Source organism: Oryzias melastigma, linkage group LG10, assembly GCF_002922805.2.
Source record: "Oryzias melastigma strain HK-1 linkage group LG10, ASM292280v2, whole genome shotgun sequence".
Lineage (NCBI taxonomy): Eukaryota > Metazoa > Chordata > Actinopteri > Beloniformes > Adrianichthyidae > Oryzias > Oryzias melastigma.
Window position 1 is genome coordinate 11,472,892 of NC_050521.1, and position 27,217 is coordinate 11,500,108.

Genomic DNA, 27,217 nt, shown 5'->3' on the forward strand with positions numbered 1-27,217 from the left:
ATTATATCCCTTTGAAAAAAAGGGATATAATTTAATTTAATTTATTAAATTAAAGATTTATTTAATCCAATAGATTTTTATTTACACCAAAGGTTGGCTCAATTTTGTTTATCAGAGAGGAACAAACATTTTTTTAACCAGTTTATCCATGTATCATGCACAATAAATAAAACGTTTTAGTTTTATTTATTAATTGAAGATTTTAAAAAAACTTTAATTTTAGATTGTGTTTAATGACAGATTTTGTCTAGATGTAAACTGACAAGAAAATGTGGAATTTTTTTGCACAAAAAACAAAGATTGACTGTAAAGGCTGAATTCAAAAGAAAACATCCATATTTATTCACACTGGATGCACTATAAAAGGGTGGCATTAAGGCTGAACTAAGTGACATTTGTCTTTCACAAAACGTCTTATTTGTTTTAGAAAGACGAGGCAAAACCACATTTTGCATTTAATCAACTGTCAGGCCTGCAGTTCAGAGCTGTCACAAAGAAAAATGGATTGCTTCAATAGGAAAAGAAAAAAAAACACATTCAAATTTGGCCCCTAAACTAGTTAAGTCTTATTTGAACACTGATGATAATATGTAAAGAAGAGGTGCTTATTTTCCTCACTTCAACAGGAAAGTATTTATTACAAAGTGTCTCCCAAGTGTTCGTGCAAATGTCATAAATTCTTGTTGAGCACAGGTAAATTGTCTGCACCGAACAAGAAGTGACTGCCGAACATCAGCTGCATTTTCATGGCTCACTGACATTTCCCATGAGATGTTGATGTGTGCACTTCTATCCGTGTGATGTCGAGGCTGTCCTTCAAACTTTTTGGAATGGATTCGCTGAGGGAAGTGAGATGAAGAGGAGGAGACAGTCAAATTATGGAGCAGATCTGCTGTGTTGAAGAGACTTTATGACAACGTGTGAAGACTTTACAGGGTTAGAGAAAGCTCAGCGACGTTTTTAATTGATTGGTTGTGAGATTTTCAAAGGAAATATCACCAATTTGTGCTATTTAAAATCTAGATTACACATAATTGTTATGAATGCATCTTGACATGGACCCATCTGTCTCTGTCACAGGGATTACAAAGCTCCTGTAGGGTTTAGACTTGAACCTTTGCTACATACATGTCAATGTCAAGACCACATAAATGTGATTTAAATAGCTGTCAATCATTTCTATATTATTTCAAAACACACTCAAATGGAAAAAATGAGAGAATGGAAAAAAAAGTTGTTTATTTAATAAAATATTAAATAATTTAAAGACAAGCTTGTATTAGAAATGTATGTATTAAAGCTCTGTAAAACGGACTACAATGAAAGTAAAAAAATATACAAGAATAAAGTCGTAAAATAGGAACAAAGTTAAAAGTGAATGAGCAAAAAATAGTAAAAGTATGAGTAAAAAGTAAAAAAAGAAGAAAGTCATAAAACTATGAGAAAAATTAATATTTTTTTCTCATAATTTTACAACCTTATTTTCATAAAATTGCGACTTTTTTGTCATAGTATTATTATAGTCCTTGTAAAATTACTACTCTTCACTAATACATTTTTTTACCATTATGGTTGCCCTAAAACTCCACTGTATGTCTGCTTATGTTTTTGTCTGCATATTAAAAGAACTGCATTTATGCAGCTTTTTTTTTAATAATATGATTTTTAAAGTTTTTTTTGCTGATTGTTGAAAGGACAAATGAAAAATGTGTTTTTCTTTAAAAGTGTCACAAATTTATGCACACTCCTTTCACATATCCTGTCATTTATCAATATTACCATTTCAAATTTTACACATTCTTATGGCCATTTAATATTCTCTTGTCATTTTGCAACATGACCAAAAGCAATTTTTGTTTTTTTGCCAAACTAGGGAAGAGGAGGATAAAAATAGAGATAAAAAAGAGCAGCTTTTCTACTCTGTTGACCCATTTAATGATCTGGTCAAAAACATTGCTGCATGACCCCATCACCATGTGTTTTCTTTTTTTTTTTTTTTGGCTGCACTTTTTTTTAAATGCACAATACAGGCCACAGAGAACGTCTCACTCCTCAGGCGGACAGAAATCACTCTTCTTTTGTGAGCTCGTCCCTGACAAGTGTGTAGCCTAAAACCATTCCACAGTATGTGACTTTCACTGTGACCACGCACAGATGCACACACAGCCTTCCTTCTCTCTGTCATGTCCTAATAGTGAGGTAACACTTGAATAATATTTTTCTTTGTTGCATGAATTATGGCACAGATGGCCAGGAATAATGCAAAAGCGGAAAATGGTAAAGAAAAAAAACTAGAATTAGTTACATGAATGCATGGCACATTTCTGCATTACTGGACACAAGAAAGCAAAAGTGACATCAAATCTACTAAAAAAAATCATGCAGATGTGTAAATATGAGCATAAGTGAACCATGTTCCTACACATATCCAGATGGCGGGAACATATGCAGCGAAATATGGCTGAAGCATTCAAAACGTGTTGCTAGCTGCCACCTCGTGTACTTTACATATGGAGATTGTAGAGGGTGATAGGGAGGTGTTTTTGCTGGCACACACCTTCGTTTTGACACAAGAAAGAAAAAAATAAATTAGTCGAAAAAAGCAAAAAAAAAAAAAAAGAAATGTTATTCCTCCAAATGACATTCAGTGGCGTTTTCACATGTTTGATACTTTTTGATACGGCATTTCCATCTGATATCTCCTGACCATACTAGTCTGGAACAGCAAAGAGAAGGGACAGTTGTGATGCTTGGCAGCGTGCGCTCTCTGTGCAGAGTACCTAGAGAATACAGTAGGAAGTGATGGAGCTGGAGCCATGGATTAATAGTTGCGGGGCTGGGGAGCAAAGCCTGAGCACTTTGCAATCATGTGGCTGCCTAACCCCAGTGTTAGCGAGGCTGATGAGCCCGCGTCCCTGCTGACACACACACACTCTCCACATCCATTCCTCTGAATATTAATATGGAGGAGAGAATTCCTCAGAGCCCCATTGTTAGACGCCGTATTGTTCTCCGCTGGCCGCCTCCTCCGAGCGCGCGTTTGTGTGTTCAGTATTAATGCCCAACTTGGTGTCTACATCATGCGCTTATGCATATTATGCCCATGTTTTCATTGCATGTGAGCGCCGATGGCAGCCGAGCAGCAGTTAAAGTGGAAGCGAGGGAGGTGAGGGGTGTGTTTGCGCCCCCCCCACGGCCCATAAAAACAACCGGCCTGAGAACACTTGAAGCAGCCATCAGGGTCCGACGCTGGCTATTATTTTACCTCGAGGCGCTATCTGTAAAATGAACACTCTCATTAAAAAGTGTGCACACATGTATGAATTTGAATGCGTGTGCACATTTACACTGGCAAAAGTCAATTTAGTTGCACAACAAATAAATGGCAACACACATGCTTGTCTCTCAATCAAAGAGTAATGTGCTGTTTATGATGTTTGACTGCGGCCGTGCGCTTACGCTTGTGTTTTCACTCGTTTTATTGTGTGCGAGGCCATCCGTGTGTGTGCAGATGTGCGTGCCTTTGTGTGTGTGTGTGTATCTGTTTGGATTTATGTGTGTGTCACTGTTTAACTACCCCGCACACGTAACCTCCCCATCTCTGCCTCCCTGTTTCTCATTTACGGAGCCAGCGCCAGAGAGGAGGAGTGTGGGGAAACGAGAAAATAAGTGATAGGAGGGAAGGAGTAATAGAAAGAGAGATGGTGAAATGGTTGTGAACAGGGATGGGGGGGAGTGGTAGTGGTGGTGGTGGGGGGGTATACAGGAAAGATGAAGAGAGGATGGAGTAAAAGGGAAAGAGGGAAGAGAGGCGAGGGAGATAGAGAAGTAGGAAGGGGGGTTGGAGAGGAGGAGGCAGCAGATTTATGAAGCCATTGGAATGTAATTTGGAGGCAGAAATTACTGTCAGCCTTAGCAAGGTTTAAAGTCAGTGAAGCCTGCATCCATGGCCTTCCACTGTGTTTGTTAGTATGGCAACTATCACAGACAGATGGATAGCAAATGTGATGCAGAATAATACCTCGCTAGCTCTGCAGTCTTGTCGTACACGCTGCTTTCTGTGTGCCCATTTTCTCCAACGCCCCCATGCATGAGTGACACGACTATGTGGCATTAGAACATCGGCCAGCATTCACATTTAACAGCTCATATTTCATCCCTGCATGGAGACACACACGTTGTGCAGCGCTCACATACAGACTCTGAATTCTTGTCAGGCTTTGAAGGCCACGACTCCAGCAGAATAAGTCGAGGGTGTCGGCGTGGACAGAGAGAGAGACGACCAGAGCGAGGGAGAACAAGGAGAGAGAGTGTCAAGGATAGACGGAGAAAAAAGGTAGAGGTGGAAAAGGGAAAAGAGAGAGTGCGAGACTGTAAGAGCGGCTAAAAAGAGGAGTGACAGGGATGTGACTGGCTTTCTAATACGCCAGCACACAGCTTCCATTCAGCCTGAGAGGGAGGAGCGGCAGCGAGATCAGGGAAGCGACAAAGCAGGGATAATCAGCAAAGATCTAAAGAAGTAAAAGCTCTGTGTTTTCCCTGATCTAGCATCATTTTGACTTTGCTGCAATGCACGCACCCAGAGTTCTTCTTAGCTCTGTTTGGGCTCAGGAAGTAGGAGGCGCCCGTGGTCTGTTTTAAACTCAAGTTTAAGGACAGAATTAATTGTTTTCCCTATTTTTACTGCGTTCTGATCTTTTAAACAAATCGAACATTTTAATTAAGCAAACAAAAGAATAAAAGTATTGTTTGTCCAATAGCATCTTTTTCTATTTAAATGTTGAATTGTTGGAATTAGTATTTAAAGTTCCACTCCAATTATCTTTTTATCTATTTTTAAGTATTTCCAGTGGTCTTTTGATTATGAAAAAAAGTGTTGTTTTCTTGGACATAATTTTAACAGAGGGGCAGGAGTTCAATAGAATTTTGCATCTGAGTTGTGGGCGGTATTAGTGGCGCAATGTAAGCCTACCACTTCCCATAAGCCCTTTGTTTACACTCTTTCCCACTAACTTACAGCCCCTCACAACAAAAATGGCGAGCAATATTGGAGCTTTCCAGTGTTATTCGGTTTTGAGTCAGATTCCAGCTCAGATGAGGAAAACAGACATTTATTGATCTATTTGTCTGCAAGTGGATGCATAGAAATGAAGCAGAGCAGGGAACTTGTGGCCTCCCAGTTGTAGATTTGACATTACATCAGCAAGCTTTTTTGAATGTCATTTTTTCATTTGATCCTGATTCACCAAGCTTTAAATAAAGAAGAGACACTCAGAAACACAATTTTAAGCTTATTTTCTGATTTTTCTGGGGTCTTTACTCAGATATAAAATAAAAGAAATGATGTCTAAGTAAAGTCAAACAAAGAATAAAAGGTAACAAATATTCTTAGGACAGACTGGATAATGGAAATGGCCTTGTGTTGCCTCCATGGTGTCATCACACAAGTGTTAGTTCTTATCTTTCACAGTTAACACACCTGGCTGCTTTGTAACTGAGCACCATGTCGTACTACAACTGTGCTGCATTCAGATAAATTACAAGCGTGTTTTTAGCAAGATACAAACACGACTGCACTACTGACTAGGTTCATTACTGCCAATTTCTCTGATTTAACTAAAGATTCACAACGTGGTGAACCAGTTTATTTCAAAATTAGTTAAATTTGTAAACGTCTCTTCCAAAACCAATTTTCACTTAATTGATAATGAAAGCTTTGACATACTTTCCAAAGCAAAAAAAACAACAAATGGTACTTGAAGAAAATCATAAACAAATCTGTTTTACTGAGGGTTGTTAAGCCCATTTTGTTCACTGACAGACATAAACCAGATCTAAGATCAACCTTCAAATCTTCACATTGCTTGGTAATTAATTAGAGATACTGTAATGTGAAGGAAACATATAAATCAATTATAACATTGTGTTCTGTGTGTGTGGTGCACTTTAAAATAATTTAACAGATAGCTTTATTTTACACACTATAGGCGCTCTTAAAAGTCTTAATTTTTTCAAAAAAACAACAGCAAGAGCCTTGTTAATTCAAATTTTGTTTACTGATGTCAAAGGGATTTTGAGAGGTATGCGGCGCTCTGTCAACATGTTAGTCTGTTTGTCAAGTTTCAATCAAGGTTGGTTGTTGTGAATATGCTCACACGGCTAACGCGGGCAGTGTCGCTCTGGGTTTTTTTTTATGTGTTGCTAACAAGGTCTGGAGTTAGCGTATCACAGTAATTATTTTAGTGTATCCGTCTGTTTTTGCAAATTACAAACAAGGTTGGGAAATACTGTGAGTATGCTAGCGCATAACGTGGCTTACAAGAAGTGTGTTGCAAACAAGTAGAACACTATGTCAGAATTCCCACACTAATCCCTAACAGCTAAAAACACTATAACGTTCAGGACTATCTTATCCCTGGATTTTAAAAGCCATTTGGACACCATACTCACTACTTCTTTTCTTTTCTTTTCTCTTTTTTTATTTAATATGACATCACAGTGAAAATCTAATCATAAGGAAATGTTACGACTTCTATTTGTGACCCCACTTTGTTCTGATTATGAGAATATGGATGATTTATTTGAAAAAAAAAGAAACATTCTAGCACTTTTTTTTGCTAAAATTGTTCGACTACAATTCATTGTGGTCTATATTTGCTAATGTAGTGAGCATTGATGCACGCTAGTTATTGGCAAAGACTTCTGGGAAATTTCTAGTGCACTCAGTTTTGGGATTGTAGATTCGGACAGCAATACAAAATGGTGAATGCGCTATATAGTGAGTAGGGTAGTCAACAAAGTCTGACTGATAGATTTGTCTTTGACTCTTTTGTCTCGCTTAATGTTCGGTGTGCTTATATTTCACATAAATTCAAAGGTGGACAGTCCGTTGACGATGCGCTTTATAATCCAGTGCACCACATAGTGCAAAAAATAAGACAATCAATTTTAAAAGTGATCCCATTTTGAAAAATTCTAATCATGATGTGTATTTCTCATTTTAGGGTTGTTTTTCCTATTAATAAATGGCAACATAAAATCCTCCTAAAGCTTTTTGAGCGTCCCACAGTGTATGCTTTTCCAAAACAACTTTTCAATTCCTTTTAAGATTGACGGGAAAAAGGAAGTTAGATGTTTGGCCTAAGGGCGTAATGCTTGTCTTGTCTGGGATATGAACCCCTGACTACCCGATTACCAGAAAGGCTGCTCAACCCAAAGATCCACAGCCTCCTCCATGAGTAAACAAGTTGGTCGAGCATCACACTATATTCTAGGCTGTTGCGTTTCTGTTGCAGGGTCCAAAAAATAAGAAATAGTCTTTTCTGTTATAAATGATTACGACTTGTAGATTTTAATCTTTTAACATGACTAATAACACTAAAACATGAAACATACAGTACCATTATTATCTTTAACAAACACTGACATGAAATATGCATCAGCACAGCTCCAAAAACAGGGTTTTCCATTAAGGGTACACCCATTTCCTTAGATTTTTTTATGACCCAGAGTCTTTTGAATCCATCTTTTCTTTCACACTGTCTGTTCTTTGTTCTTTCCAGCCATTGACAATGACAGCAACATCATTATGCACTGTGACAACATGGCATCCCACCCCCTTCACACAATCTCTGCCTCCATCTCTGGCTGCATCGAGGGCCTATCACACGGAACAGTGTGGAGATCAATTATCTCTGAATTTGCTTACAGAGAAGGCTGACTCCTCCAGGATGCTGCAATGTGCTAAATTCTTTCATTTCAGTTTTCTGCCATTCATTAATTTTTCTTTTTTCAGCTTTTTTTGTTTCTGTTTTTTAAACACTTCTAGTTTTTGGTTAAATTAATTTGTACCCCTCTCTTTCTTAAATAAAAAAACAACATCTTCATATTTTCTATTTTTTTCTCTTAGTTTTTTTAAACATATATTTAAAGAGAAAAATCCTTAAATGTCTGTTTTGTGTGAGTTGATGTCAAAAGGTGGGACTACGGTTTCCCTCCAACTTCAAGTACTTACTTTAAGTGTTTCAAATGTGGAGAAAATTTTTTATTTTCATCTCCATTTAGGAAGGATATGTGGTTCTATGAAGTAGCATTAACAATATTTTTACTTCTTTTCTTCTACGATGATGTTTACTTACTTCAATTTTAGAAAAATACAAATCTGTAAGGCAATTTTGGATCTTATATGGATCTTTCTCAAACTGTATTTCTCAGCCAATAATTTACAACTTCAAAGCGTGGAGAGAGCAGGTGCTCCGCTCATGCATGTCACAACAGACAAGACAACAGTATGCGAACATCAACACCTTTGCTAGTCTGTTAAAGCAGTTGTTTGCTTTATTTCTCTGGGATTCATTAACATGTTTGGCTTTGTGCTGCTTTCCAGCGTACTGACAGGGTTCTCAGGTGAATAATATAAATATTTTTTTTTCTTTAACATATGCACATATACATCACCAGCGTTTAATTTTGTTAACACAAAGCTCTGAAATGAGAAGTACTTTTTTTAGAAGATGAATTCGACACATGTATGTTTTTTATGTCATCCATATGGTTCTACACAATGAAAGTGAAGCCTGGATTGGGAGTTTACGCCACCCAACTTCTAAAAATGTTCGATTGGGCAGGACAATGTAAAAAGAGAGCTTTGTTCCATGGGTCCACCCAACCAACTAGAAACAAAAGAAATAATAATATATTTTTGAAAAATAATAACAACAGGCTGTTTATACATTTGCTTAGTGTGTAAAGTCAAGCTTTTTAACATGGGGCGGTGGGAAATTTTACTCTTCTGACTGCCTCCAGTCATCTGTTGAGGATCAGCAGATGTTGGCACTTACTGATTTGGGTCAGTCATAGAAACGGATGGTGGGGTCTTGGCAAAAACAAATTCTATGATTGTAGGACTAAGGATTTAGTCCTACAATCGATCGACCCCTCATCAATTCACCAAATGGTTCCCGAGCGCAGCTGAGTCTGCAGCTCACCTCTCCCCCAGGGGATGGGTCATAAGCAGAGAACAAATTTCACACATCTAGATGCGTGACAACCAATGGGATTTTAAGTTAAAATCAGAAGATCTCAGCTTCGGTTCCTGCCCTGAATGCCAATGTCTGAAAGTGTCTTTGGGAAAGACACTGAACTCTACATTACTCCTGGTGGTTATAGGTTGGCACCAGTGTTCAGCAACGGAGTCACCATCAGTATGTGGATGAGTGAATGGGTCTGTGACTGCTTAGCACTTTGGGCCTTCTAGGAAGGTAGAAAAGCGCTATAGAAGTTAACGCCATTTACTTCTTTGCATAATTTGTGTGCTTTCAAGAAAGCAGTGAATAATGTTGTATGAAGGCCGAGGCAACAGATGGTAGCTAAATGAGGGCGCCAAAACTCACAAAAAAGACCATTGAAGTAAAACTTGGATCACTTTATTGTTGCTGGAAGACTGAAATGAGTACAGCTGACTTGAAAGACAAATGGCAGCATTTTAGAGAATGATTGTAATTTTGATCAAGTTTTATTAAAGCTGAAGGACCTCAACTCAATATTAGAGTTTTATGAGTCAGTGTTGTCATCCATGCAGGAAAATGACCCAAGTGCCAGTCAAGGAAACATGTTTAAACCTGAAATAGCAACATTTCAAAGTTGTATCAAAAGTATTGATGGTTTGGAGAAATATGTTAAAGTCCCCCTCTGATGACAATCCTGTTTTTTGGCATTTTGCTTAAGAAAGAGAACAAATGTAATAAGAAATCCTTTCGTTTGTGCATTTCTGAGTATTTCTCCTTTTAAATCGCTGTTAATCAAACTGTTGCAGACGGGCTCTGTTTGATTTAATTATCCTTTACGTCACGACAGCTCTGCTGCGCATGCGCTAAATCCCTCACATGGCCCGGCTAGCGTGTCTAGTTCAGGTGCTGGAAAAGAGAAGATGGCATCTTCCAATTGACTGGAGTCCAATGAGCCGCTATTCACATTTCTGTGGTCAAATCAACCGTCACTGGATTTTTTGTAGGAGTTTAATACAAAACTTACGTTAGCAGGGCTGAGATCACTGGGAAATCTCCGCGAGACTCCACAGTCTTGATGTGACCACGAAACCATTTTGATGTTAACTTTCATTTTCTAGGGATTCTGCTCTGAGAAACCAAAGGCTTGACTGTATTGGTCACAGCAACGTCAATAAACATTGGAGAATTAGCTAAAAGAGTCTTTGGTGAACTGGAAAGAGCAAGAATCAGGCTTTTGGAGTAAGTTCAGTCCACAAAGCTCTTCACTTCCTCATTTAGGTTGTGGGATTTTGGTTAAAAACTTAAAGGTCATGGATATAACTTTTCAACTTAATAATCTCAAGAAGAATTAGTGTCAGTGGTGTCAAAATGGTTCAGTCATCCAGACCATGAAGCAAATGCCTTTGCTAGTTAGCGATTTCTTCTTTTTCTTGCCCCAAACAAGTAGCTCAAAGATCAGCACGAGTAGCTAGAGCTGATGACCTAAAACAAAAGTTTCTCCTTTTAAAGAGCCATTGCTTGTAGTGAAAATTCAATCTGCATTAGCAGAACCAAAGGCTAACATAAAGGATTTATGAGACAAGTGGTGTTTTGGAGACATCAAGTGACATGAACTAGTACATAGCTACTGCTTATGCATTTGATACTCAGGAAGAGGAGGATCATCCTCAAAATGTATATCCAGATGCATCTACAGCTGCAGTAGATAAAGTGGCTAGATAGTACAAAATAAAGCTTCAAACTAGTAATTTCAGAAATAACTACTGAACATTAAAAATTGATTGCTCTTTTTTAATATTAATAGGACTCCGATTTATTTTGGGTTATTTTTTAAAAAACCTTTCAATATGCTGAGGATGAAAAACCTGAGGATAATACTGACTGGCTTAATTCTTATGGAACTATTGACCAGGGGGAGGAGCCTAATGATCCTGTGCAAAAAGCTGTAAGCATACTGTATTCCTGCATGCCTTGGATATAATGAGAATATGTTAGAGACCCATTCAAGATTGCTAAAAAAAAAAAAAAAACTTTTCAAATGGCAGCATATGAAATCTAAAGATATGAAGGTTCTTTATTGATTTGCTCCATTTCTCCTAATCTATTGTAATACTCTGTGGATTATATGAATGAGTTGGACAACCCTACTTACATGACAGCTGTCATCTTAAAATGACTACAGAATCAAAGAAGAATGGAGAACTTTAGGATTTAAAATCAAACATATCAAAGACTAAAGTTTGTTGTATTTGTTGATTGAAAGGCAAAAATTATTATTTGATTGCCTTTTTTGGTCACCTGCAGTCTCTGTGTTGAAAAAAAGAGAGAAACAATCACTATTGCCGCTAATGTGTTTATTTTTAAAGAATGAACAAATGACGAGAGAAACACCCAAAACAAAAGCTGTTATTGCTAAGCCATGTTTGTTTTGCAGAAGAAATCTCCACTCCAATGAAAATTGTGGCTGTCAAGCAGTGGGAGAGAGTGTAAACAAAGGGATGATGGGAAGTGGGGAAGGCTTACTTCGCACCATTGGTCCCACCCACAACTCAGAGATTATTTCTGATGAACTCCTGCTGCTCTACAGAAACTATATCCTAGAAAATGATTGTTTTTTATTTTTGTCTAGAAATGGCATGATCATAATTAAAAGACCACGGAACTATTCTACAATAGATCAAAGGATGATCAGAGTGGGACTTTAAAGAAATCTTTGCTTCCCCTATTTAATGAAAGGTGATGGAAGTTTGTAGTAAGAAGATTATCTTGTCTGATGTTGACTGGTATGAAAGTGGGATTAAAAAGGTCACTGTTTTTTTAAAGACTGAAAATGATCAGCATGGCCTGTACAAGCATGCCTGAAGTTCCTAACTCATCCTCAGCTGGGTGTAGAGACAGTCGTATTCTATCCATTACCCTGGTGTGTTTTAAAGCAGGGAATGGCGATGCGATAACTGAAGGATCTGGGAAATTTGAACTATGGTTTTGGTAAGACATTTGAATCTTTCTGCAAAAGAAACTGAATTTGTTTTAAGCACCATGAGCTCAGTTAAACAACTATAGATTTTAAGAGACCTGATCGTTTGCCTTCCAAATGTTTCCTTTCATATCAAGACTCCAGTTGATGCAAGAAATACTATATTCCTCCCTAAAAGGACATCGGTTCCAGAAGAGGCCAGGTTTGCTTAAATTAGATCTGACTATAGAACAAACTTAGTTGGAGCTGAGGAGGAGCTACACACATCTTTGCAGCAGATGAATCAAACAAAAATGTAAAATCTTTTGGCTAAAAAGGATGTCAACATAATTTTCAATGGCCTCCACTGAACCCCAGTTTAGTGGACTTTGGAAAGACCAGTTGGGTTGGTAAAAGGGTAATCAAGAGTAAAGAGTGGAGGATGAATGTCTACAAACTCATCCTTGTGAAGTTGAAGCGATATTGAATGGCAGACCAATAACTACTGCAGTGAATGATCTAAATGATGCCCTCACACCAAACACTCCATCCTCCTGTTTAGTAACAAGAGCTGCTACACACATAGAAGCAGGAAACAAACTCAATATGTGTCAAACAAATTTTGAAGAGGTGAATCAAAGATTTTAATCCTAACCTTCATGAGTGCCAGAAAGGTACTGCAGTAAAAACAGAACTCAGTTCACTGTGATCTGGTGATGATCCCAGACAAGAAGGCACAGCAAAATTCATAGCTACTTGGAAGAATCCTTATAGCAAAGGTAGACCAAAAAGGCCAGGTTTGTACAGCTCTACTCAAGATAGCATCTTTGTTTTGCCTTATTTGTACAGTAGCCCTAATAAACCTTATAGAGTGAATATAAAGACACAATGACAAACATATTTTACATTTTGTACGGAAATGATTTAAATAGGGTCTGTCTGTGCTCCCGTTGGTCTACAGTAAGGGGTGGGTTTGTCATTTAAATCAACAGGCCCATAATTTAAACTCTAAATTGTTCAGTCAAGAATCAAAGCATTGTCCTTTTAACCGAGAAGCAATCTTGTTAACCTCTGCTGGTCTTTGTGTTTAGGTTCTTGTGGTACATTAAGCTCATTTCTGACCTCGGATTGTTGATCATGATTGCTTAAGATCTAAAGAGCCCAGCTCCTCAGCGTGAATGTTGGTCCTTTTCTCTTTAGCAGAGAATGATGCCCCAGCATGAGAACCAGTAAAACGTTTTACACCAAATCCCTGTTTTGTATGTGTGTGGTGGGGGTGTTTCTTGCTGCGTTTTTTCTTTTTTTTCCCTCCCTTCTTCTCCTCGGTTAAGTTGGGATCAACCTTCAGCAGTGATGAGCCCCTGAGAGGCACGCAGAGCAGATGTGGAATTTCAATAGAACAGCGTTAAAGCCTATTGTCAGAGGGGGAGAGGCGAAATGAAAAAGGAGTGAAAAGAAGGGGCTGAAGAAGGAAGATGGATGGAGGGGAGTGTAGATGGAGGTGCACAGGGAGACAAAGTGGTCAGTGGAGATTTTTGCCCTGAAGGAAACCAGTTCCCAAAGAGGCAATGAGCAGCACAGGCCAAAAAGCACAAGACAGTGAGAAAGAGGTTGTGGGGTTGGAAAGAACCAAATAATGAAAAAAAAGATAGGTGCCAAAAGAGTGAAACTGCGAGGGATGGGTGAGGCTAGTATATGCAAAGATGTGCAAAGAAACTCAACACTTGGGAGTGTTTTGCATAAATATGGTGCTGGTTAAAATAAAAATGCTGGCGGCTTCTTTTTTAGCACAGCGGCTAACAATTAAAATCGTCAGACCACACACTGTGACATGTAGAGACAGCGTAAATTTCTTTGAAACCTGGCAAAATGAAATGTACTTCTCTCTGGAAGCTCTCCAGGGGGCGAGGCCTCATGTGCTGACTGTCTGCGTGAGAGCTCAGATACTTCACCTGCTCATTTTACCAACTGTTCAGAAATACATTTAAAAAAAACACGATACATATTTGAGGTTAATAACAACTAATCTATTATTTGTCTGTTGGGCAAAAGAGAATCTTTTAATTAAAACTCGAATGCTTTAGTAGTTAAGCAGAGATTGAGGAAAGCCTTCAGCCACCAATGACTATTTGAAACTGAAAAACCAGTGGGAAAAAGCTCTCGGATGAGCGCTTCATGGAAGGTTCTTTAATGCAAGGTGGAGCGGCTTTCGTTGCACATTTTACAGACTGAAATCCTTGAAGATGTGAATAAATTGTTCCCTCACCATGCTAAAACTCTGACATGAATCCAAAGCAGATCTGGTGGTTTTGCTAACCGTGGAGCTTTGGTCAGATCAGCAGTGGAAGATATGACTTGAGCTGTGTGTGAATGTAACAAAAACAGCTTTAATATTGATTCAATATTCTATCAGTGTATGAGGAATACATCAAATGTATCAGCCAAAGCACGCACACACAAAAACAAATCTACAGATCCATCTGCTTCAATATAACGCACTTCAAAATACAATCATATAGGCCTTTCGCTCAGCACAACATACATTTCTGCAGGCAGCCCAGCATGCATACACAACATCTCCTGACAGTATATGGATAAATAATCCCATTAAATATGACTGAAGGTTTTTATAGCTGTCTCTCTCCAATTTTTCCTCTCTATCTGTGGCTCAGAGTGGAGTACGCACAAGAAGTACGCACAGATAGATAATTTACGGGTCGGACACCTTTACAAAACACAATAGTCCTGCAGACGGCACTCCTAGATAAGTCACCATCACTTTCGCTAGGTTGAACTTGGCTCTGCATTTGGGTGAAAGAAGCCTCCCTGGAATCTGTGTTCAGGTTACAGATGACAGACAGAACAAGTCATTTCAGAGCCAATAAGACATGAAAAACATGCGGCTTCCTCGCAGGAGGTCAACCCTAAATCAAGCCGACAAGGATTCTATTACTTCACATTACATACATTTCACGAATAACCGAGAAAAAAAGTGTGTCCACAAAGGGTAAACATTTAAAAATCCCAGTCCAATCATCTTTTGATCTATTGTAAAAGTATTCCTAGTGTTTTTTCATTATAATTATGTTGTTTTTAGGGAAATCTTTTTTTAAAAACTGACATTTTTGAGGAAAAAATTTGTGCAGCTCAGCAGGAGTTCATCAGAAACTCACCTCTGAGATGAGGGCAGGATTGTTGGTGCAGATGTAAGCCTCCACTGATATCCCATCATCCCTTTGTTTACACTCTACCCTGCTAGCTCACACCCCCAACTAAACATTAGTGATGCAACAAAAATGGCTAGAAATTTTGGAATTATCCAGCCGTACAGTTTTGAGCCCGATGACTGCTCAAACAAGCAAAAACCAAGACATATGTGGACCTATTCGTCTGCAAGTGGATGAATCTGAATGGAGCAGACCGGCAAGACTTTGCCTGTCTAGTACAGTTGCTGCATCACAACTGAGCGCTTTTTAAAACAGCTTTATTTAATCTGCTCCCGATTCACCACATTTATATATATATATATATATATATATATATATATATATATATATATGTGTGTGTGTGTGTGTGTGTGTGTCCTCCAGCTTGAGAAAAATGCTACAAGAACATGTTTAAAATACCAAAAACATGATTTTAATCTGAATGGGTTTTAAAATAAAAAGACAAACAATTGGCATAAAAAAGCTGTTTCTAAGCAAATAGATTTAGCCAAACGTAAAGGTCTGTCATCAACCTGTTGCTCTGTTTAACTTTTTTTCACATTAGCTTCCCATAGTAGCTATCAAATCTTATTTAAGATCATAGTTGATAACGAATCCTGTGAGCCTCAAAGCTTATCTTTCAGAAGTATTCAATACATCAGCTCAAACATTTTTTTATCTTTGTTTTTGCAGTTATGCACCATCGTGTTTTTCCCTTGCAGGGTGTTGCTTCGTTTGAGCATCCATCCAGTTTGTGCTTTATTCTCGTTTAGGGTCACAGGGCTGCTGGAGACTTCCCAGCTTCTACAGAGCAAAGGCCAGGCACAACCTGGACAGTCCTTTCCAGGGCCCCACAGAGACAAACAGACGCTCACATTCACACCTGAGCAACAAGTTAGAATCACCAGTTAACCTATGAAGCATGTGTTTTTGGACACGAGGAGAACACGTCACAGAAAATACCCAGTTGGGTTTCAAACCAGTAAGGAAAGAGTGCTCACTGCTTTGACTTATAAACTTGTCTCGATCCTTAAAAGTGCTTTTAGTCCAACATCATTACACCTAATTACCATAAAGTTTAATCCAAATTTGCCGTGGGTGTATACAAACATTTTACCTCATGGATATTTTTTTCTTCTGTGATCCACTGGCAAGAACAACATTAGGATTTAGAGTCGTATGAGAAAACAGAAAATCTATCAGAATTAAAGGTTTGGAACAAAAAAAAACCCTGACTTTGAACACCTACTGTTTGCAATAAAGCCTCCAGCAGTGGTTCACAGTTGGTGCTCATCCTAGAATTTCAAATTAAACTTTTTAAAATGTTAAATGAACATTTTTGCTCAAATGATCAGAGGAGACTGCAGCAACAGATTTTACTGCAATGCAACTAATTACAAATTGTAAACAACAGGCAGTGTGCAACTTTGTAAACTCTGTTTTTTGTTTTTTTTTTACCAAAATGATTGAACCAACATTAGTTTTCTCATCAATTTGGCTCATTCGGGCTTCTGACTTTAAAGAATAAACCTGAACCACATGTGTTCTTTACTAAGTAATACTAAGTAATCACATCACAAAATTACCAAGGGAATTGTAATGTACAGTATTTTCTGGAGTATAAGTCGCTCTGGAATATAAGTCGCACTTTTGCGATAAAAGACTAACGTTTCAGAACAAATCCGCCAATCCCAACATAACAAAAAAAGGAAATAAATAAAAACAAGAAAACGTGTCTTTTATCTGTATAAGAAAAACATCAAAGGTTAAGAAGAAAACATTCAGCCTCTCTTCCACATTTGTTTTAGACGACACTTCTTCTGCATCTGAGTACCAAATACTCAGATACATCGCCCTCTAGTGGTTGTTAGAGGAAACACCAGCTAAAGGACAGCTGATGTTTACTGGAAAAATAACATATTTGAGCCTATTTATGTCTAAAAAATAAGTCTAAACTATTAAAAAACTGTGAATTATACTCTGGAAAATACGGTGTTAAAATTAAATTATGCACTTTTGTATCACAAATCATAATTAAGTTTAAACTTAGAGATGATCATGTGATTAATGATGAAATGTAGTGCCTGACAGTAGGTGTGGCTTAAAAATAAACAACATATTTTTCTGATTGGGATTTCTTTACTTTCTTTTGCAGCTCAAACATTTTATTACAAAAAGCTTAAACAAACTAATCACTCAGTTAGTGTTCTCTTTCAATAACAATTTGTCATTTTTAACAACAACTTTTTTCTAATACTGTTGTTCATTTGTTTTTTGCTCTAGTTTTTATCTCTGATCTTATCGCTCGCTTTATGTTTTATTTTTTTAACTTTATTTTTAATGTTTTATTTTTAAATGTACAACACCTTGTTTGTTGTTAATGATAAGGTACCATATAAACAAACATGATTTGATTCATTTCTGAGCATGCTTTAAGACTAGTTCTGACATTTTTGTGACATTCAGGATCCACCTGGATAAACCCTTCATGGGTGAAAGTCTGGTTTTCACATGTTAAATGTTTAAAAGGTAAAATATATTTTAAATAATATTGTGAGCTTAAGAGTTTTGTCAGGATGTGCTTTTATAATAAATTATAAAAAAGAAGACAGTGGGGTTATGTTATTAAGAATTAAACAGCAAACTGTGCTGACGCTGCTCAAATAGGCCTTTTTTTTGTTTTGTTTTGTTTTGTTTTTTTTCCAAAGATGTTATCTTCCAGTGTCATTGCAGAGCTCTAAGTATCACTTTTGAAAGTTGTCAACACAAGTTTAGTGAAAGTAGCTAATGTGATTTTGTCTATTTACTTTTGTTTTATAAAACGGATCAGTCTTTTAGAAAGCATGTGTTCTAAGTTCGTTAAGCTGCATTCAAACCGACTGAGATTCGTTTGTCAGGGGTGTCCAGTTTCAATGACACAGATCCAGTCAGAGGTCCTGCTGAGCGTTTGAGCATCAGGCGTAGCACCTCAGTCTGCTGGCACCATGTTTCAAACGTTCAAATATCTAAAATTTGGCATCCAATTTGCGTTGCAACAACCAATCAAAACTCTGGTTTGACCAGCGATGTGTTGATGACGTGATCAGCAGATAGAGTCCAAAACCAACAATTTCAACATTCTCCTCCTGAATAGTTTTTCTTATTTGTATGGAGACAATGATTACAGGTCCTCTAATTTTATTCCTACGTTTCCCTCCTCGGACTAAAGCAGAACAGCAAGTCGTCAAACTGGATCACAGAGAGACAGAAGTACCGCTGAAAGCGGCGTTATTCAGATGCAGTTCCTCACCGTTCTGGGAGAGTCTCTGAATGATCTCATGAACCCAGACATGGAGATGTGTTTACTGATGCTTTGTAGAGCTCTTTCCAATAAATAAACCTCATCTTTAGACACTGACTGTATATCTCATATACAGTCAATGCTTCCATGTAGCAGTGAGGGTAAAAACATTTACCATTTACAGCAGGAGCGTCAAGTTTATGAACACATGTTTTGGGCAGAGAACGAAGACACAGCACAAGCCAGCAGCTGTGGTGAGAGTTCAGCCCTTTTGAGGCAACTTCTGCAGCTCAGACAAAAGGTCAACTTAACTCTGTGTGAGTCCTGCACCCACCTCCTTGTCTCCTCCTTTATAATGTGTATACTCAAAAACAGCACATGGATCTTAAAGTTAAGCTTCTGTAATGTTTATTTAATGTATACTTATTTGAAAATTCAAAACATTCTTTTCCAGGTTTTCTGTGGATTGCAGTTTTTTTTGGAAGTCTGTGAAATCCAAGTTACATAAAAGTTTGCTGCTCTGCTTTCTGCGTTAGCTCCAGAAAAGAATACACGGCCACAAGCAGTTGACCTACTTAAAACCCTATTTAACGATTGCTGGTATCATTTCTCTGGCTTAAGGAGTGTTTGCTTTATTTAAATATAAAGCATAGCAGGATTTATCACTCTGAAATCTGCATATGTTTTGTCCTTTTTAAAGGCCATCCAAAGACCATTAACTGGCAACATTAGCCCACATTTAATCTGATTTATGTGTGCATTCTATATGGAGGAAAAAACACACAATCCAGTTTTGTAGCAGCAGAACACAAAAGTCTAGACTAAACTGAACTCTGTTGGTGGAGTTTAAGTTCTGTCAATTTAAAAATATAAATTTGTCTTTTGTTTTCGTAAAGCTTCAGTTTGTGCAATATTAGGATTGTGTGTTTTGAATGAAGGCGTGTGTGGACCATTGAAAGTAATTGAGAACTGGACCAAGGTAGTGTGATGTCACCCATAAAAATGGCTTACTTCCGGTTTGAACAAAATGAAGTCAATTTAGTCGTCATTTTCTCTGATGTACAGACGTTGACATGTTGAAGCCAGACAGCATCAGTAAGCAGTGATTGATCTGAGTTGGTCTGAGTCAACATTTCTATGGCAACCGCTCTTGCCAATCATGAGTGAGCTTGTTGGAAGTCCCCACCCTTTCCACTGAAACCGGGCTCTGGAAAATCTATCAATCAAATGTTTCAAATGTTCAACGTGAGACCGCATACTTTTACTGAGGCATCTGAGTGGCCAGTTTAAAACTTGAATAACTTGCAATACAGAAAAAAAATCATGAAAACAGAATTAGTATTAATAGGAACATGTCAAAAAAGGTATCAGAGCAAGAATGATAAAATAGAATGACTGAATATGAGCTGTTTTTTTCTCAATATAAGTCTATGGGATTTTCTCTTCTTAAAGACAACGGGTACTTCCTGTTTGAAACGCCAGGGTGAAGGGTCCAGTTCTCAAATGCAGTCAATGAAGTTGATCGATGGGTGGAAGCAATCTGCCATATTCAGTGAACTCTGAGGTCTATGTCTGACCACAGTAAACTGTTCCATTTTAGGTTCCCCAGAATCCAACGATGATGTCAGAGATTATCCATCCACTATGACTGTATTTATATCTGTTGGAAAAAATATTATTATATTTTTTTTGTTACTAAGTTTATGTTCGTAAAGAAATTTGAAAATGATAGATGTAAAAAAGTGCCCTAACAATTTAGATTCAGTCATTTCTAGGCTGATATGAGATTGTTAGCACTGTACCAGGAAAAAGCCTTCTGTTCAAATTCTGCTTTTGGCCTTTCTCTGTTGAATCTCTATGTTCTGCACATAGCTTTTCCTGGGGGGTCTGACCTCTTCCAAAAGTTCAAAAACATGCATGTGAGAATTTAACATGAGGGATTGGTTCCTGCTTCCAAATCATTCTCTTTTACTTGTACAATTTATGTAATAAACACAGATTATTTACCTAATTTAAAGTTTTGCATAATCTCTGTAACAATAAAGTTTTTATGTATATTTTAGTAAAATCTCACTATTTTAGGCCAAAAAAGTATTTAGTAAACTAAATTTTGTTACATCAGCAATTAATATAATTTAACTTGATGAGGAATTAAAACAAATTTAGGGAATTATTTCATTACAAAAATGAACAACTTAAAAGCATCCTAAACTTTTTTTCTTTTTTGCGTGAATAGCATCAAGCATGACTGCATGAAAATAATTCTGAACCGTTTTAAATATTGTGGCTGCAAGTAATTGTGGAGCAGCCTTGTCTACTTCCTTGGAAGGGTTGGCCTTGTGTAACCAACACTCAGGACAGAATCCGAGAAAGGTTAACATTTACTCCCACCAGTGCTTATTATGAAAGATTCATACACCATTTGAAACATATGACCTTTATATTATTTTTTTTTCCAAGCCACTTTCAAGACTTGCAGAGTTAAATATCTATTATAATTGTTTTTGTTCACTTTAATCAATAAATTAGTAGCTAAATCCAAACAGTTTAATCTGATTGTCTTGTTCCGTCTAAAGGTAAAATTACAACCCACAAACTGAAATATTACAGGAAATTAGAAATATATAATTTCATTATATTATTTGATTTGTATTATAAAATAAGGAATTTTGAGGATTATTGGAATGTATAAAAACAACCACATTCAAAAATATTTTAGCTTTTAAAATCATACTTTTGTCTTTGAAATTGCACATCTTCTTGTTAAGGTCTTCACAGCCTTATTGTCTGAATGTATTTTAATGGAATTGTCACTAGACAAAGCATTAGCTCGCAATTGCAGGGAATTGGCCTCTGGTGTTAAAAGACAACCTCTTGTTTTAGCAGACAGACGAGCGATAAACTGGTTCCCTGCCAAAAACAGGCTCTCTGCTGCTGCAGCACTGTGTGCATTGACAAAAACAGATTATTCTGACTGTAATTGTTTGGATCTCAAGGTGACATTCATTTACATCAACACCCCCACCAAGTGTAGATGCAAAGCCATACAAATGGCATCATTAGCCAGCAGCCAGATTCCACGTTGGCATCGGGTTCAAATGAGTTTGAGACATTTTGTGTGGGATCATGTTGTTCTTGTTTATTTTCTAAGACTGCATGAGGAAATGTATCCTAAACTTTAAGACCCACTCCGTTGAAAACAGCTCCCAGCAGCAGCCCCTTCCAAATATGATCATAAACATGGACATAGTTTACTCTGAAAGGGTTAAGAAAATCATGGTGGCCCCTTTAAATTGACTGCCTTCATCTTACTTGCGTGTGTCACATACTTTATGGATCAAGTTAGAAGTGTGTCTCTGTGAAACTGTTTGGTAAATCATAAGTGGAACTTATCTGATATACTTCACTTCATTTTTGTCTACCTAGCACTAAACCTCAAGTCTGAAAAGAATGACATCCTACATATCATCCCATCACTCTGGTTTGAGTCAGCAGCATTTCAAAGAAATCTTTAAGTATTGTTAGTGCATACTCATCGACATTCAACATTATTGCTGTAAAAGAATAACAGTTTGCTTAAAGAACAAAAAGCTGAAGAAAGGATAACCTTTCATGTTTTGTTAATCTATGCTTACTTCTAATTGGCCTCAGTCATGTTTGCAGTTATGAGTCTTGAAGGTCAGATTTAGTGGAATATTGAGCCCACAGATTAGGAGAGTCAGAAATCAATCAGGTCGACGTGTTAGATAAGAGGCTAAAATATCCTGAGGACAGCAGACATTGCTATTACTTAGATGTATGAAGCGCAGTGTTGCTACAGGGAACTGACCCAGTGCCTTGAACATGAACATGCAATCACTCACTGGTAAACTGAACAAACTGCCACCAGGGAAATTGCTCACTGCTGATGAAAATTGCCTCTAAAGTCGCGGTATTGGGATTTTTCATTAAGCAGTATGGAATAAATGGTTTTGTAGAACAAGGAAGAAGGGACACATTCTAGTCTTCGGAGAAACAGACTTGCTGCATATGAATATTGCTATAAAAAATCTTTCTTAAAACATTGCTTGTCACGTGACCTCCCATCATTGTTTGGTTTAATTAACTGTTGTGCCAGAACTGCACAGTTGTATAAAAGTTGGTAGTAAAAATGTTTGTGAATATACAGGTTTAAAAAAAAAAGAAAATCTCACATCTGAGAGACTGAGGGTGAACTGAATAATGTTGCACATTCATCAAATTATTGACAGGCAGGCACAATGGAACTCAAAATTATGCAACCCGTTTTCCAACCTTAGACTGTGCTCGCTGTTTTCATCCATCTTGAGGATATAAACTGTAAGCTGTGACTTAAATGTGTTGCTGCTCTCCTGCTCCTCCTTCCACTCCCTTATTGTTATGTTTTTAGCTACATCAGTGTGCTTACATGTTGAATGGTAGTTTATTTTCCTAATCTCCTATAGTTTAGTACAATCACCAAAAGGGCATTTCAAATATTTGCTCTTTCAGCTCATCTTTTTTTTTAACTTTAAATAGGCAATTATTGTTTGGTTTTTTCCCTTTTGTTGAACTGTTCTTAAATGTGAGTTTTTGTGTTTTAAATATGAATTTACCCCGTTGACATTTCTGCTAAAATGTTAAAGTCTGGTGTGAATTTGGTTGTTTATGGTGCATGCAAAGGCATGAAGTGAAATTTGTCTTGTTGAATAAAACGGGTGTTTAAGATGAAAAAGAAACGCTCATCCAGCTAAAGAGAGATCTTCCTTTCATCAGTGTAGGTTTGCAGATGAAGGACTAGTAATTACCGCCGCTTTAGCTGCAGAAGGGGAGAGCTCAGCACCTCATCTATGCTGACATGCATCTCAGTGCATTTGCATCAAAAGCTAATGCTAAACTAACACTCCACAGTATGTCTAAAAGAACATTTGCAGCTTTTCATTTCATTTTGAAGCCCTTTTCTCAGACTTTTTCCATGATAAACACATCATTTAGTCTGATTCTGGAGATGGAAATGTTTAAAACTATTATGTGATACTCATACAGTCCTGCTCTAGAAATCTTGGTATTAGAATTATAATCAATTACAAAATAATGAAAAGATTTTTCTCTCCTTCACTGAGTTTTACATAAGCTAGCGTAATCCATTTTAATTTCAACAGTCAGCCTCAATATTTCTGTAAAAACAAACTGTTGAACACACTCTTAAAGTTCTTTTTTTGTATTTGAATGCATATTTTAATGCAAAACTTTGTCACTTCTTATTATTAGTCAAGGTAGGTCAACATTATCTAACCAAAAGCTGTTAAAAATAGACAATATAGTTAAAATCTTTCAGTTCAATAAGTGCTAGCAGTCTGAGATTTTTTAGAAACTCTTGTTCCCACAAATCTTCTTTAATTTCCAACTGTTTAGCTGTTTCTGAGACGCCTATTGTGTGTTATTGCAAACCCTTCTCAGTCATAATGTCTCTCAAATAGAGTTATATAAGTAGCGCTTTCCTCCTGCTTTCAGATGGGTGAATGAAAAGAGATCAAAAGGGAGCAGAAAGAGAGTGTCTGCTGCTTTCCCCTCTTCTTTATTCTTGCCACATTCTGCCATGGCAGTTTCCTCTAACTGCATGACTTGCCTTGGATTCTCATCCTCTCTGTCTCTCTCTAGGACATTACACTTTAATCTGGTGTTCTGTGCAGATCTGTGTCTTTCTCCTTCGCCCCTCTTCAGCCTCTTTCTCCCTTGTCCATCCATCCATCCATCTTTGCCCTTCTTTTTTTTAATCCCTTGTTCTGTGCTGCTTTGGCCCTGAGAATATCCTTCTAATCTGTGGCTTTAATGTTACGACTGCCACAATGATTGTGAGCCTCTATTTTATTTATAGTTTTTAGCAGATTTACTTTTGCATCTTAAGAAGCAGTAAAGCGTCATACACAACAAAAGGCATCAAGTGTGAGGCAATGGAGGGGAGATGGAGGCATGCCTGTTGAGAGACTGTCTTTTTCTGATGCAAGTGCACAAACACCTTAATAAAACATTCATAAAACACACACACTTGTGCTCACATGAGGGAGCAGGAAAGACAGATTAGACAAATCGTGCAAGAGGGAATTCTTTATCATCACAAAGTATAATCTCCCACTTTAATCTTCGTCTGCCTGCAACTCTCAGAGGATTTAGTGTTTAAATGACTTTCTTCTTCTTTTTTTCCTGCGTAGAAGCTAGATTTTATAATAAACAATTGTTATTTCCTTCACCCCGTGGGGAGCCTACGTTTGGAGCGCAGTAAAGACGCATCACGCGCTAAAACAGGTCATACCTCTTTATCTCCTTTCCTCCTCTCTCCTGCTCGCATCCCTCGGGGTGATCTCCGTCATCTCATCCTCTCAAGTTAGCGGGTCCCCCTCCTTCTTTTCAGTGCCTCTATGTCCCGGTCGGCGGCTTCAACCAGCCGGTTGCAGGCGAGGGGATGCTTGTCCTTATCTCCCACCCTACTTCGTGTTCTATAGTGGGGTGGTGCGACTGATGAAGGCGCTTGAAGTCCAGCTTTTACGCACCGGTTCCGTTTCCTCCCGTGCGCTCCGCGCGCGCTACATCTGCGTCAACTTCACTCCAACTCCGCGGGGGCGCGTCGCTATCTCCTCACTTCTGTTCCTCCTCTTGGCTCTGCCTCCTCCTGGAGCTTTTGGCGTCTCCCTCAGCGAAAAAAAAACATCAGCTGCAGGTGCGACTAATCTGTTTCCACTCCCGTGGAAGTCTTCGGGGCGCCTCGGTCTACTTTATTAAACCAAAAGGGTTTTAACTGCCTGACAGGTGTCGCCTCCAGCGCGCGCTCTGTCCTTTTCCTCTGCTTCTTAATGCTCACGCGCGTTTCTCCCTTCCTATCTCTCCTCGCGCGCGAATGACTGCGTGTTCTTGGTGTGTGCGTGTGTGTGATTTGGGAGGGGAGGGTCGCTCCGAGCCCCCACATTGGAGTTCAGCACTAAGGCGCAGCGGTCCGACGCGACAAACGAGTTAAGTCCATTTCACAGTTGGATCGCTCATATTCTGATGTTCTCTCTCTCTCTCTCTCAGTTTTTTTTTTTTTTTTTTGACCATTCAGATGCAAACTGGGTGGATTCAAACCTTAAGTGTAGTGGCGCCTCCGGAAATGCACAGATGGAGAGGGGGTTGAATCCAAATACAATTTTAGGGAGACACACTTTTTCCTTTTATTTTGTAACTATGATCAATCAGTTTTGGCCAACTTTTTGCGACACCAAACCCTTCAGCCAAAAAGTCAACACATTGACCGGAAATCTGAAAGATGTATTCTTTTCAGAATAACAGGCATTTCAAGAAAATGTCCTGACAACTTGCAGTTTCAACAACAGAACAAAAATAACTGGAAATGTCACCAACCCATAAAAGATAAAACTTTTTACCAAAGTTTTGCTTTGGATATAAAATCTGTTCATTCTGGAGGTGGTCTTCAGGTCAACAGGGATGTAAAAACCTACATAGTTTATAGCTGTGCACCTCAGCCATCAATTTATACATTTAACTAATATAAATTAAATTAATGCTAATTAGAAAAACTTAAAAAAAATCTGATAGTTTTATTTTTCTTCAGCCAGAGAGCCATCATGGAGAGATAAAAGAGCTGCACGTGGCTCTAGAGCTGCAGGTTGCAGACCTCTGACATAGGAGTTTGTTTTTGAAATGCTTAGGGCTTTTTCTTGCCTTTACTCATTTAAACACTAGAGCTATAATCTCTGTCGACCAGGATTCTAATCCCATAGGATTACTCTGCCTAACTCAGCAACATCCTGAAAATGGGCAATTGGGTGAAACAAATAAAGTGAGTTTTTTCCACCTGCCAATCAAAAAAAGCAACTCTAATAATTCACTAAACTAAACTAAAACACGGGATTTAAAAATGAAGCGATCCCATGATGGTTGTAATGTATAGAAGACAAAATAATACACACTGAAGGCTTTTTTGACATCAGGCTAAAACGTTATTTGGGTTAAAGTTGGATTTTGTAAACCAGCCTCCAGTGGAGGAACTACAGCATTTGAGTTGACCAAAAATTCAGGAATGAACTATGGTGGTTTGTTCTTGTCATTGTCTGCATTTACTGTATGGAACTGGTGATTGGTCTAAGTCGTCTGAGTCAATGTTTCTATGGCAACTACTGTCACCAGTCAGAGGTGAGCTTGTTTGAAGTCCACATCCCTTCCACTGAAAGCAGACTCAGGAGAATCTGTCGATCAAACTTTCGAGGCGGGGCCAGTGGACACCACATGCTTTTAATGAGGCATCTGATTGGTCAATTCAAAACTTGAACAACTTGCAATATATACTGTATATACAGTATATATATAAAAAAATGGCAAGACACTGTTAAAAAATGGTAGCAGAGCCAGAATGGTTATTCTGACAAATGGAGTGACTGAGTAATAGCTGTTTATTTCTCAATAGAAGTCTATAGGATTTTAGCTTTCTGGGACTAGCGAGTACTTCCTATTTGGAGTGTGTGGGGGGCAGCCACTCAGTCCAGTTCTATATACAGTCAATAGTTCTCTCTGCTCTTTCTTCTTTTACAGTGTTTTTTGATAGACTGAACTCTTTGTTTTTGCAGCTACTGCCCCCTATAGGATTCGACTGGAATTGTCCTTTGGAAGAATCTATCTTTGTGGAAAGCAGGTTTATTTTACTACGTGTTTAAATTTACCTTTCAAGAAAAAATGTTCAAAGGTTGCAAAATGTTTAGGTCAAGCTTTATGTGTGTGT

At 38.0% G+C, this 27,217-nt stretch overlaps 2 protein-coding genes across 3 annotated transcripts in view; one reads left to right on the forward strand and one right to left on the reverse strand.

Annotated features, from left to right (window-relative positions):
• The window catches only part of macrod1 (mono-ADP ribosylhydrolase 1), a 148,427-nt gene that overhangs the window by 38,304 nt on the left and 82,906 nt on the right, over window positions 1-27,217 (forward strand). The window lies entirely within an intron of this gene.
• flrt1b (fibronectin leucine rich transmembrane protein 1b) overlaps window positions 1-27,217 on the reverse strand; it is a 44,621-nt gene that overhangs the window by 12,380 nt on the left and 5,024 nt on the right. Inside the window, exon 1 of one of the 2 annotated variants that reach the window (XM_024283776.2) lies at window positions 24,761-25,916. The exons of the other annotated variant lie outside the window; for it this stretch is intronic. The gene's annotated coding sequence lies outside the window, so the exon portion shown is untranslated. Of the gene's footprint in view, window positions 1-24,760; window positions 25,917-27,217 lie in introns of those variants that run through there. 2 annotated transcript variants of the gene reach the window in all.